This window comes from Gallus gallus, chromosome 2 (assembly GCF_016699485.2).
Source record: "Gallus gallus isolate bGalGal1 chromosome 2, bGalGal1.mat.broiler.GRCg7b, whole genome shotgun sequence".
Lineage (NCBI taxonomy): Eukaryota > Metazoa > Chordata > Aves > Galliformes > Phasianidae > Gallus > Gallus gallus.
Window position 1 is genome coordinate 110,665,612 of NC_052533.1, and position 14,474 is coordinate 110,680,085.

At 37.4% G+C, this 14,474-nt stretch overlaps 1 protein-coding gene across 10 annotated transcripts in view; it reads left to right on the plus strand.

The window, feature by feature from the left end:
- Positions 1–14,474, plus strand: part of XKR4 (XK related 4) — a 236,470-nt gene that overhangs the window by 205,137 nt on the left and 16,859 nt on the right. The gene's annotated exons all lie outside the window — the stretch shown is intronic.

Sequence of the window (14,474 nt, forward strand, 5' to 3'; positions counted from 1 at the left end):
CATGAGGATTTAGCAAACCACATTCCACAAATAATCCATAGAATTTATGTTCATATATACTTTGATCCAGAATTTTGTTTTAGATCCAAAAAGCTATTGAAATTTCACACCAAAGTAGAAGGAATTTAGTAAGACCAAACTGAAAGGAATTTGTTCATCTATCGGTTATTGCCTGTGAAGTAACATGAAAACCACCAAGTGGTCTGAAATGTGTGGTCTTGACCAAATCTATCACTACTTTAATAATCTCATGAAAGGCATCTAAGTTTGGAAAAGTTGTATCATGCTCACCCAGGAGTACCTCTCTACCCAAACGTGAGCCTATGTTTGGGTTAGGCCTTCTCAGCATCTTCAGAAGTAGCGGCTGAACACTGCCTCAGGTGAGCAGAGGCAGTTGTAAGGTGCTAAGTAACTCACTTTCTAATACAGGCCATGGAAAGCTGATAATCTGACAAAATGGTTTTATTTACATAGCTCTTGAGAATAGCTGGTTGTGGTCTTTCTGAGTTGTAATTGTTCTACCCAAAGGGAATTAGGCTTCTAAGAATGAAGTCCCTGTTATTGCCCAGTACTGCTGAAGGCTAATTTGAAAACATTTTCTCATTTTTGCTTTGACTTATTTTTGAAGACCACTTTCTTTTGACACACTGAGTGGAACTCAGCTGGCAGCAGCTTCCTAAAAAACAAATTGCTTATCTCTGTGGTAACCTAATTGTTCAGGAAACAGGCTTCTAAAGATCCAAATCTATGCTGATAAACTGAACTAGCTTTTGCGATGCAAGCACACATTGTTCTGCTGGTTCATGGACAATAGTGTTCAACTCTCCTGATAAGCATCATACCAATGAAGACAGCTCATTTGTTGTCTGAAAGTTTGGGCAAGGAATCTGCTGCAAACTGGTTGTGAGGTGCCCCTGAAGCATGACCCTTGTGGTTAGGGCAGTAGATTCTGCTTTAGAACTCCTGGGTTCCCCCTCCTCAAAAGGCTTTGTACACTGATATTTCAGACAGATCATTCCATTTTTCTTTCCCTTGTTCATCCAGCAGTAAAATGGATGTCATACTGACATGCCTCATGAGCTATTTTGAGAATAATGCAATGACTATAAAGAATACTAAAATATTTTGACAAAAGGTGTTAGACCTGCATTGTTAAAATGTCCCATTCACAGGAGTACGCACATTCTGAGAGATAATATGTTGCTCATTTGGAAGAACTTACAGGAATACAATGGAGCTATGAGGGGAAGTTTTGTCACCTTTTCAGCACAGATAGGGAATATTATGCTGGGAACAGGAATAATGTGTTGGCACACACAGACATCGCTGACACTTCCTGTAAGCCTTTGAGAGAAGTAGCTTATGAACTCTTATAATTTCACTGAGAATAGAGTGTATTGAGATCGTGCCTATACCTATCTATTTTAATACTAAGTTATTATTAATTCATGGATCCAGATACTGTGTGAATACTGTAAATTATTATTTTTCAGACAGAAATACTATCTGACAGCAAATAATTGCAAATGTATTCCTGCAGTCTGCAGAACTTTACCTTGATTACTTGACTATTGCATTCAGGTTTTTATCACCTCATCATGAGAAAGAGAGATATTAAAAAGGAATAGAGGCACAGGGCAGAGGTTATTCTGATGGCAAAATTCAGCAAGTAGGAACATTAATCAGAAGAGAAGAACATGAATTGAAATGCACTAGATAATTAGAAATGCTTAGGGAAAAAGTAAGAAGCAGTGAATACCCACAGTCATTTGTTAGTTACACAAGCAACCTGTTTTCTTCAGTAGAACGTTTCCTGTTAAAATATGAAGCAGTTAATAAAAGTAATACTTCCTTTAAAATTAACAAGAATATTAATTTCCTATGGAGTTGTAGGAGAGTCTTTTGAAAAAGAAGCTGTTGTGTAACAGGATTTTGAGAGAACTGGTTATGATAAAGGTAAGCCAATGAGCTGATTGAAAGGATTGCCTAATGAAAAGCAAAAAGATGCAATCTGTCTGTGTCTAGATCCAGGCTGGAAAGCAGAGCAGTGAGTTGCTGGGAGAGCCTGCTGCTGAGAGAAATGTGAAAGAGGTGATCACTGTCCTGGATTTATGGTGGGCTATGACACGTTGCTGATCTCAACATGGCCACCAAGGGCTTGCATCCAAAAGCATGAGTCTGAGTACCTTGTCCTAAGACAGCCATGGTGACACCAAATGTTGGGCTCACAAAGGGAAGAGATGGGCCTGTATGTCTTGAGCACGTCTAGTGAAATCTAAGGAGATGGAAAAACTGAAAAAGCAAGAAATATGAGGAATGTTGGGGAAAGGACTGGTGGAAAGCCTTGTAGGTAAGGTGACAAGAAATGGAGGTGTGTCAGGCAACATTTGGGAAGTAGGTGATACTGAAAAATTTTAGGGGCAGACAGGCTTGAAGGAAAATGTGCATCAACAAAATGAATGAGATATTTAAGAAATAATGGAGGTTATAATGTAGGAAGAGGAGGAGACATTGGGTACCTCAGAAAGCAAAAACTGACTCATACTCCTGCACTTTGATAGACGTTACTTTTCAGAAGCAGAATAAGGAACCAAATCTAAGCTTGTATTCATAAGGTGCCCTTATTCTAAACATAACTGTCTCTCGGTCTCCTGCCTGCCAAATCAAGTTAAAATTGAAAATAAATCACAATAATTTAGATAGACTAGTTTATTGCAAAAGTGCTGCATTTATTCTTAAGTCATTGTCATTGTCTATAACATGTTGTTCCAAAATAACCAGCAATAGAAACAGAAAAATGATAAATTTATTAGGATATAATCAGGCCATGAAGTGTTTAGTTTTCAAATTAAGTAGCAATATCTCAAAATGTTGTTTATTTTGGTATTTTTATAGACAGTCTATAAGCTGAATGCAGACTGTGTTTCCATATTACCTTTCAAATCTTGAAAAGTTATGTTTGACTGTCATGGCATTGGTTCTGACTCTGTTTGGCAGCATGTTTGTGGCATGTCTCAGAAGGCTTTCTATGAACCTTGCTTTGTAAGGAATAGCTAGATTTTTAATTGGCTGAGGGTCTTTGAGTCTCAGTTAGTTACAGGGCCCGCTTTGTTCTCTATTTCCAACCTGAGCTATACTGTCTCCAGCTTCTAGGACTCTGTTTCAGCTGTATATAGAAGCATTCGTTGTTAACAAAAGCAGGTGAATTCCAGAAGAGCAGTGTGCCTATTAATGTAATTCTGTCGATTCTTCAAACAGCAGAAATAATGAAGGCATATTTCCTACTGATTTCTTTCTATCCCTACTGTAGTAATAAACACACAATGTCTTCATAGTCTTCTTGCACAGTATCTCTTACATCACCCTGTCCTTAACCACTGCCCTCAAATTATCTCCATTTTTCCCTCATTGCTCCTGGACTGCCATGCTATACATTTCATTCTCCATCATGATTCTGAGTTTAGCTGGGTAAGAGACGGTGTGTGCTGCTATTATTTCAAAGATACATCCACGTGGATTTGATGCTGCCAGGCATGCATTCACTTTCTAATTAGTCCTCTTCTCTGGGAGTAAAACTGCCTGAAGACACAAAAATACTCAAAATTCAGGCATAAAAATGACTACAGTCTGCTTTCCTCTCCTGAAATGGAAGCACTTCTTTGAACCCCTCTCTAGTTCTTGTTTTCCCTGTCCTTAACAGAACTTAGCATGAGATATCTATTCCTATGTTAAATTTTGTTAAAATCAGTTTATAGTTTTTTTAAATCACCTTAGAGCACACTGATGTCCAAATGTCTAAAGAAAGTAGTCTAGAAATGGTAGAAGAAAAAGTTCAGAGAGGTAAAAATAAGTATAGATTATTAGGCTGGCATCAATACAGTTTAACATAATTTAAATGTTAATTGGACACGGGTAAAAAAGATTCAGAGGCTCAGTAGTAGAATTCTGCAAGCAATCATTTTTTGAAGCTCCGGTCTTGTTTCCCAGATCTCTTTTCTTTCACTGACAAAGTTATAGGTTAGAATGATGACAGCAACTATATTGAATCATTTATGTATTTGTTTATTAAGTTCATGGGACTTCAGATCATGAGATCTTGTTTTGAGGTAGCAATGAATGGGGTTCACATTAAGTTAATTAAGAGCTGTATCTGCAGTGAATATGAAAATAAGGGAAAAATGAGTGAGGAAATGCTTAGCAGCACTTACCACACATTTGTCCTTGCCCTTATTGTGTCTGATAGCATTAGGAATTTTATGAATGATGAAACATGATATTAGCTATCTGGGTTCCCAGTGGCTGGCTAAGTTTGTCCAGTCTTTGCCTACACGATACATACGGAGATGTGAGAGTAGCGAATGAAGTAGGACAGATCACAATCACATGTTGATCTGAATAATTGGGTCAAAATTATCACATCCAACTAACAAGTTTTAATATTGAAAAAGTGTCCTTGAGACTCAAGAACACAGACTATACCTACAGAACGGGAGAGTCTCTCTCAAAGAACAGTGGTTCAGAAGATTGTATAGTAATAGAAGAAAGAATAGATTCATTATGAGACCTCATTGTCAAGTTGTGGCTTTGAGCCTTCTTTTGGTGTAAGGGAAGGAAGACTGGCAGCAGACACACTGAAGTGATCACTGTGAAAAACACCAATAAGGCCACTGTTAAAAGCCTGTGCTCTGTTCTGTGGCTCAGACCTCCTGGAGAATAGAGCCAATAAAGAAAGTTCAAAAAATGGGAACAAAAAGTGATCCCAGAGGCCATTAATAACCCAGTCAGTCATTGGAATATTAAGACTTTGTGGGACTGATCAGCTGTGAATGCTGGAAAAAGGTTAAATTAACTCAGTATCTATGAGTGTTTCTACAAGAATAAAACAGTTTGAGGGTGTGAACCATTCCTCTTAATATACTGTACATATAAAGTGTACACATAATACATAATATTTACCAATGTATATCATGTAGGCGTATTCGGATATATCAGAGATAGGTTAAAATATAGCTGGAGACCTTTCCTACTGATAACTAATTTATACACATGATATCTAAAGTAATCCAAAACTGGGCATGAGCTAGAGCAAGAATTAATCTCTATACTCCTCAGAATACACAGAATATTCTTCAGATCAGTTAGACTTTGCTTCCTTTTGCACTACCTGCGCAGTAGGTGAATATATAGATTTTCTTCTGGGAGGAAGGTGAGGAGGTTAGCGTTTGGATTTCTGCTAACAGGAAAGAAAACCAGTCTGTTTAATGAATTATTGTGAAAAAACATTTGAAGCCTGCCAAAGTGAAAGAAACATAATGAAGAGTGAGAACTGTAATATCTCAGTTTGATCCAGAGGAAACTTAAATAGTGTTGTGTAACAAATAAAGCTAACAGTTCCAGTTTTCCCTTTGCTAAGAAGGATTGCACAAATGCTGAATCGATTTCCTTCTCAGAGTGATGATAATTGCCTTTTGTCCCAAAGCACATATCAGACATTATCCTCATCACCCCTTCAGAGCGGAAAAGATTAGAGAAGCTTAAAATGGCATGGAAAAATGTTATGTGTGTAATATTTATTATACAAATCGTATTTTATAATGTACAAACTTCAGACTACTTTTAATGTTCAGGTGGCAGAAATATCAGTTGCTTAGTGAGAGAGAAATGTATTCCCTTGTAGAAAGCCAATACAAGCCTATGAACCACTGAAAACCAATCCTAAACTTATGGCTTAAGGAGATTTGAGGGGATTAATAACCCCATGCTATACTTCCGCATGGAGTCGATGTTTCATTATCAGTGATCTGGTCCCAGGCTATTGACTTGTGATAAGACGTAGTGCAAGGTATTTCAGATATTTTTCACAGCAAGATATGTCTTCTTTTCTAGTCTTCCCTGTGTTAGATGGAGGCTGCTGCTAGTGCAATATCTGAACAAAAAAAATTCTCCTACATTGGAAATATTGATTTATCCCTTCCTTTCCTAAAATTTTTATAGATTTTTTTTAGGGTCAGTGTGATACTACTATGTGTATTTTATGATATCCAGCATCTCTTGAAAAAAAAAAAAAAAAGACACTTTGAAGAGATACAAAATTTGTATCAGCCAGATGATACTCATGTCTGTGCTACCACACTGAAGCCAGTATGGTCATAACAGCTTTTGGAGAATATTTCCTCAAAAACAAACAAACAAACAAAAGACATTGTGTTATTTCAAAGGTATTGACAGCTTCTAAGTGAGAAAGTAAAGAAATGGATGTCCTGGAAACCTTTGCTCTTAAAATTCTGAAGGTCCATGAAATGTCATGGTCTGCTTGTGAGACCTCTACAGAACATCACCCAAATCAGTAGCTGAAAACCAAAGGTAGATAAAGTAAGTCTGGAGAAAATTTGCTTTTTTAAAGGGAAGGTAAATCTCTCTCGGAATAATGTTTTTCTCTCTTATTTGAAACTTTTGATTTACCATGCAGCTGTTTGAAGCAAAGCTCTGTGGTTTGCGTTGTACGCTATGAAACGTTATTGAGGGATCAAATTTTGTGCACGTTTCACTAAAAAAATCAGAAGACAATGTGACTACATTAAATCAATAGAAAAATAGAAAAAAAATCAATATCAAAAAATCAATAGAAAAATTATTGATACGTACTTCCTATTCCAGAATTTATTCTTTTACTGTAGTAATTATCCAGTACTCCTGGTTATTTGGTGCATTCTGATACCGGATCATCTAAATAAATCGGAGGAAATCATGTGGTAGCTTTGATAGTTTTGGACATCCATTCTGTGAGCACCCACCAATGCCCCATTGGGTGCCGGCAGGTAGCAGGGCACACTTCAGAGGAAGAATTGTGTATTCCTGTGCAAGGAAAAGGGCTTTTTCTTGAACAGTCCTGAAAGGGTCAGGTACAGTCTGGTCCTTCAGGTGTTGTTTTCTGCATGCAAAAATATATTGCAGTAAGTTGATTAGATGTAGTGCATTGACCCAGGACTGCATTTAGATGCCTACTCAGCTGCTTGCTTTCTCCCTCTCCTCAGCAGGGCCAGGGAAGAAAATTAGGATGCAGTTACTTCAGAAAAACCTCCTGCAGAGTGTGTCCTCCATGGGCTGATATTCCTTCAGAAAGTACCCACCCACTACAGTGTGGAGTACTCCAGAGGCCACGGTGTGGAGATCGGCTCCAGCATGGTCCTCCATGGTCTGCAGGGAAACACCCGCTCCATTGGGATCCTTTCCCACAGGCTGCAGATCAACCTCTGCCCTGGTACCTTGGAGCACCTCTTCCTTCTTCTCTGACCTTGATTTTCACACTGCTTGTTCTACCCTATTTTCTTCCCCCTCATCTGCCTATCTGGCATTTGTTAAATATGTTTTCACAAGGACACTTATGGCTTTGCTGGTAGACTCAGCTGCATCCTGCTTGTGCTCTGGTAGAACTGGCTACATCTGGCTGTGTCTCGCATAGGGTCACCTCTTATATCTTCAACTAGAGTTGGGCTAGATGACCTCTGTGATTCTACGATTTTCTCATAGAGGCCAGCCCTGTGGCCTCTCCCCCCTCCTTGCCCCCAGCTCCCAATACACTGGGAAACAGTTTTATGAAGAACTGATTAGGAAACTGTTTCTGTTATCACCTGATTCTTAATTTAACTCATTTCATTTCAGTGTTCATGCTCTACTGTAGATAAGTAGAATGTCCTTTTAAAATATATTTTCTTTAGGAATATGAAAATATCTATACATTTTGTTATGTTTTAAGAGCTTTTTCTATGTAGACTACACCTATTCCTCTTTCTCCTACTATACAGCAGGGAAAGGTGTTACTGTTTCTGCCATTTACTTTCTTGAAGATGTCCAGATGTGCAGCACAGACAGGGGTCTTCTCCCATAGATGGTGCCATGTCTTTACATAGCAGCTGTCCAGACAATGCCTTGTCTTCTATCAGCTACTTGCAGCAGACTAAAGATGTCAAAATCACTTTTTGCCTAAGAAGAAATGTAGTAATCATGGAAATGAGCCTGGAGTCAGTGGATATGTTTATGCTGCACACACTTTACTGGAATATAAAGATACCAAATTACCTAACAGGCAAGAACGAGTCTAGCTGTGAGAGTACAGAAGTCTAAGTTTAGCTTCCCAACACACCACACTATTTCAAGCTGTCTTTCTGAGCCTGATAGTGTGCAGACTGCATGACGTATATGAGCACCCACTGCCTGCAAACGGCTGGGCTTGACTAGTGGCTAATAAGGAATCATACATTTTAACATATAAGAAGGCTTTAGTAGAATAAAAAATCACAAAAATCACTCAGCTCAGTCAGCTAGTAGTTGGCCTTTGTGAGCATACTCTGGCAGGGTGTCAATTACTTTTACAGACTGATGAGAAGGTAGCAGAGTTTTGGGTGTTGTGCCCAAAACCCTTTTGTCATTAGCTGCCTACGAAGAAAGAGAAACTTGAATTACTAACTATGGTCTCTCAAAAGGCAGGAGAGATGCAGCTTGAATGGTCTTTTTCATCCCTGCATGCTAAGCTGACTGTTTTTTATTCATAGTCGATTTTATTCATAGTTTCTAAAATAGCTTCTGAGATAACAACAACATTTGTATAAAAGACATGGTTCAGAACTGAAGCAATAACAAAGAGAAGCTGCTGTTTCAGTTGACTTGAAATTACAACTATTATTCAGTTGTTCCTTTGGGCCTGTTTAAAGCTATGATCAGGATGGCTGCTCAGCAGAAGTGTCTTAACAGTTTATCTAACAGTTAGATTTGCTAAGATGGACATGACCTTGAGTACAGCCAGAGCCAAATCATTGAGCAGGTGTCTGGTACAAACCCTGAGTCTACTAGCGGTGTGCACAGTAAGCCAACCTTTTGTCCTCTACACTGAATCCAAACCACCACTGGAAAAAATTGGAAGTCTGTTAAATGATTAAGACTGATTGTAACTGATCTAATATAATATATATGTTTCTAGGCTTCTGGGGCAAAGATGACTTTCTGTGGAGAGCCAAATTAAAGAAAGAGCTGGAAATTCTCTCATCGGGAAGTATCTGTAGCATAGCATAGCAGCTGAAATAAATCATGGGAGAAGCTATTCTTATATATGCTTGCATGTTCTCTAAGCTTTATGGAGCACTCTAAGAGAGGTAATATCTGGCATAAATCCCATTTACATTTCAATGAGGAAGTGTCCCTGTCATCTTCCACACCGTATTATTCCACCCAGTATGCAGCAGGAGAAAGTCAAACCATATGCTGTAAGTTGATAAAACCATCCATGTTACTCATCTCCAGTTGTGAATGTAACCTGTGAAAAACATTGGAAATGTGAACTACTAGAGACTCATCCCCAAAAACTTTCATTCCCCATGTTTGCGGGTGGTGAACAGTTTAAATCAAATCTACAGGAATGGATATTTCAGCAAGGTGCCTTTTTTTATCTGGGATCAATCAGATCTACTGGCAAGTAAGAAAGAAGGAAAAAATCCCTTTCTGACTTCAAAAGATTTGATTCAGTTGCACAAAGGTGTTTGACTATAAGTGAGGACAGCTAACACAAGACTAACTTGCTGCTGTGGGAAAGTAATAGGATTATCCTGCCAACACACTTATGGACAATCTGTAACAACAAGAACACAGACAGTTATGGTCCTGCATAACATCACCGTCCTGCATATTTCACAGAGCAGCCTTGTGAAGGCTGTGTAAATATACCGAGTCATTTTTTGAAGCTGGATGGGAGCAGCAGTGATGTCCTGTTTCCTACAGGATTCTGGCCTGAAAGGGAGCTGTGTTAAGAGATTCTTGGCTGCAGCAAAGTACCTGGAAGCTAAGATGCATTTATTGTCACTTCTCCAACCAAGTAAGAAGCTCATAAAAATAGGTTTTCTTAAAATGTCTCCTAGTTCCAGAGCCTAGGCAAAGTTACCGCTCCCACATGTCCTGCTCTGCTTGTTACTCCTGCTTTTAGCATGAATTTACTCCTGGAAACAGTGAGATGAGTGCAAGTTTAAAAGGGAGGATGCAGCAGAGAGAGGAGCCTTGGCAGGAGTTGCAATTCTGAAATCATGTCTGCCAAGGAGCACTTTCTCTTATAAATTCATTAATTTTTAGGGGTTTCAGCTGACCTGACGTGTCCTGTACTTATTGTATAGCAGCTTCATGGACCAATGTGATTAGAACACAAAAGCAGTTTGTGGATCTGAGTGCACTTTCATGTACATTTAAATATGTATGAATCAGGGAGAAGATAAAATGAGAATGAGACTAAGATTTTTTCAGTTATATTCAATTCTAAAGATTATATTGTGGGAGCAGAAGAAAAGTGCAAACCAGTAGAACAAATATGCTGCTTAGATATTGAATTGCTGTCCTCAAAGTCAAATAAATTATACATGTTTGGAAGAACCATAATGGAAAGACAGAGGTGCCAGCAGGGTACGATTAAGTGGTGACTGTCAAGCAGAGGTGTGATATGGAAAGCCCCTGTCTGTTGTGCGTAATTCCATTTGGATTGCTCATGAGCAAAACATCTCAGTTAGATTTCTCACAACTGCTGCTGAGGAGAACTTCATTAGTGCTCCTGTAGCTATTTGAGCTCGCTTCCCTGAAATAATATTACATTTGTAAACATGTCCATCTCTGCATACATTCTCTTTTCCCTTTGTTTTCTTTCATTTGTGTTAGTGACTTTTTTATCTTTTCTGTAATGAGCTGCAGCATGTTGTGGTTTATTATGTATTATATTTACATAGTGCCGATACATATATGCCACATTCTCACATGAAGAACATCTCTCATATCTACAGAAATGACTGATTTCCAGGGAAGTAAATTAATGCTGTTCAGTCAAGGCAACTCTGCTCTATACTTTCAAGTAGGAAGTGCATTACCTCGGGGACACCTGAAACTCGCTTGTAATCACAAAGTTGTTGATCCTTTATACAGATAATGTAAATAAGTAATGCCAAACCCTTAACAGAACAAATAATATTGTCTTTTTCACTCAAAACAGATTCTTTGTTGTAAATGAAAGTTGTCCCAGTACAACGTGTTTCTGACTGTTCTCACTATTGAGACTCCTGTCAAGGGGCTCAGCTAAGGTGTCTTGTAGTAGGTAGGAACACTCCCAACTAGTTGGAGTCTCTAAGGAGACCAAACCACATACTGCAAAACAAACTGAAGATTCATCCTTAGAAAGGGAGGAATAGGAACATATATTTGTGTTTCCCAAGGCTTGTTTAAGAATTTGTGCTTTCCTGGACTTTAGTAGTCTGTAATGGTTGAGTATCTAGTTTTTGGAGTACATACTCCCTGGGAATGCTTAGTTAATTTCTAACATCAAGACTCTAAATATAAAACTCTGAAATATATGGCTGTGAAATAAAAATGCAGAAAGCTGCAGTAGTGCCTGAAGTCAGTGCAGAAGCTGAAGCTGACAGGAAAACCGGTGTTTGTTCTCTGTTTGCCAAGGCTCTACAAAGCTGACTCCAGCCCTGTCACCTCATTTCTGAATGGCAACGAACCATTCCCATGCTGAAGTTAAACTACCTCTTTTGCTACAATTTTTTTTGTCTTCCCTTAGGACTTTAGGACATCCTGTCCCTTTTTTTCCTGGTGCCTTTTAAAGTTTTGATTTGATAGTAACAGAAATATATTTTATTTCTCTTTTGAAATATGGATAAAGAGTTTTCCGTGACCACGTGCTCAGAAATGCATTCACATGTTCTAATGAATCAACTATCTATTCAGTTCCGTATTAATTCACTTCACTGATAACTATTCCTGGTGATTTATTTATATCGTAGCACTTAGTTAGTAGCAAACTGCCATTTATTATCACTTTTACATTATTTTTAGTAACTGTTCACCAATAAAGAAAAATGGATGGTGTCCATGAAGCATTTAGCCTTATCTGAAGTCTGTATCTCTAATACTGTTGCCAGTAGTGCAAGATTAGAGACACAATGCCTTAACAGGTAGCTCTTCCATTCCGTGCATTCCCTTGATGCCCTTTTCCTTCCTGTAAGCTGTCATTCCTGATTTGGTTCTGTAAAAGCATAAGAATGTTACCCTCTTAATGACTATTTAAATAACTGACTTACCTTGCTATTGTACTTGCTTCTTTCTGTCACAGAAAAATGACTATGAATTAATTAGCATTAGAACACTGGAAATTCCTATGAATTTTATCTGGAACATTCTGTGCACATTAATGAATGATTTTACACCTCCTAATGCAAATCTGATGATATCTCCACAAACCGCTGGGGGAGTGTGAGAGGTCATTAAAGTTAGATTTGCAATGGAAATGTAAGGGTTTTTCTCTCGTGTTATTCTTCCCTGTGCTGATAATGCTATTTTTGAGCACTTGCTCAGACTGGCTCATTTGTATTGAAAGATTCTCTTATCCTTTGTCCTATTTTCCTCTTTCTCCTTTTCTTTTTATTTCATAAGAGAAATGAACTATGTTTTTTCAGAAACAGTTAAAACATTCCTGCAGGAACACGAGAAGCTACATTTGAGCTGTTAAGTGTCATCTCCAGAGATTACGGTCACTGAAAGGCAGCCCGGCGTGAAGAGCAAATATGCATGTCAGAAATGAAAATACCAATTTATACCATGTCTCCTTCCTATCTTACTGGCTGATCATTTATTCTCTGCATGAAGAAGTAATGTTAGTGTTCTGGCACCCAGGCATCTAAGTAGGGAGAAGAATGATGATGTTTTATTTAAAAATTTTCCCCAGAATCCTAAGTCTGTTCTACATTTCTGCTAATTGTTTATTTTATCTTTTTTTTTCTTTTTTTTTTTAAAAAGGCTTTTAAAATTCATGCGTTCATCAGAGCTCACAGCATAATTTGCTCCTTGCCAGTGATATAGGAGAAACATTGGCAATAACAATCCTTTCTGAAAGCAACAAAGCCCTGCATACTACTTAAGAGTAAAATCTTGGTGTGTTAAGCCAAGAGGATTGCTTAAATAGAATGAGATATTATTTCCATAACCTACATTTTTCTGTTTTAACATGAACTTTTTTCTTTTTTTTCTAAAAAGAAATGGCAATGCGTGCTTCGGCTTCGATTTACCACTGTGTGTTTAGAAAATAAGCTTAGAATTTATATTTAAGTAATCTGTTCTTGACGGTTTGGTGCTAAAGAAAGCTGTTGTAGAGGGAAGAAAACTACTGTTTATGCATCCAGATCCAAAGTTTGTTGAAAGGATTAAACAGCTTTTAACAGCAGACAAAGGAAATATATTCTTCTTTTCAGCTTCGTTTTCTTCAATAACTTACTCAAAGTTAAGCAGCTGTTTAGATACCAAATAAGTTGAAATGCTGTTATCTTCCTGTGGTCTATGACTCCATTCATTACCTGCATGTAAGATTTGCTCAGTTGGTCAGTTTTAAGTATAAAATGTTTGATATACTTTTTCTTTTTCTGTGTATGCAGCATATTTATTTGAATAATAAATACATTGCAAAAGCAGAGTTTCTGCCTTTCAGTTGAATTCCCATTTCCATCCAAAGCAGCTTGATACGAGTCATAAGTAAATAAAAATTAATCATCTAGCAAAGAAAAGTTAAAATTTATTTCTAACAGAATGCTCTGTAAGTGTTAAAACATGCAAGTAACTATTTTAAAATATATCACTGCTTAAATGGGAATGTAAGGTATCTGCCTGATAGTGAATGGAAGTAACAGATGAGTTTAAAAATGTGATTCTATTGCAAAGCAACTTTTTAAATTTTACCTTCCAAGAGCAGTCAAATTCACTTTGGATAAAACGAATCATATGCACTCAAAATAAGTATGGGGAGGTTTTTGTGAATACAGTATTTACTGTTTTTACATTTTTGAGTGAATGAGAATTATTTTCACAAAAATAATCTCATGAGAAATGATTTTGTATTGCACTTTTTAATGAAAAATATTTCATATGTACTTCAGAAATGCTACCATTTAGGGCCTCCTCCGTAGGCAATTCTGTGGTATACGGGATATGTATAAGGCTCCATGAAAATTTATTTGTAACAGTCTATGAACTACATCTATACTCAGAATTTTAATTCCGTAGAAATTTCCAGCATTTCTAAAATTAAACCTCTAATTGCAATAAAATGAAGTTTTTATATTTTCTACCTATTAACATTCTGTTAAAATGTGGTGGGATTATCAAAATGGGTGCCCTTTTTTCTTCCCAGCAAGAGTAAGGCAATTAAATTTTGATATGACAAGAGTTTAATTTCATTCAAAAATGGGGATATATTCTCACAGATTTATTGATTTAGTAAACTGCATGTGAGAATGTAATTTGAAAGCGATTAGTAATTAGTTAGAAAGGCTTCCTTGCTTTATACTGGACTTCTTTAATTACTTACCAAACTCAGAAAAATCATATTCTTTAATACAACAACCAGAATAGATCCTGCTAAATCACACAGATGGCAGAGACATCTATTCCTGAATTCC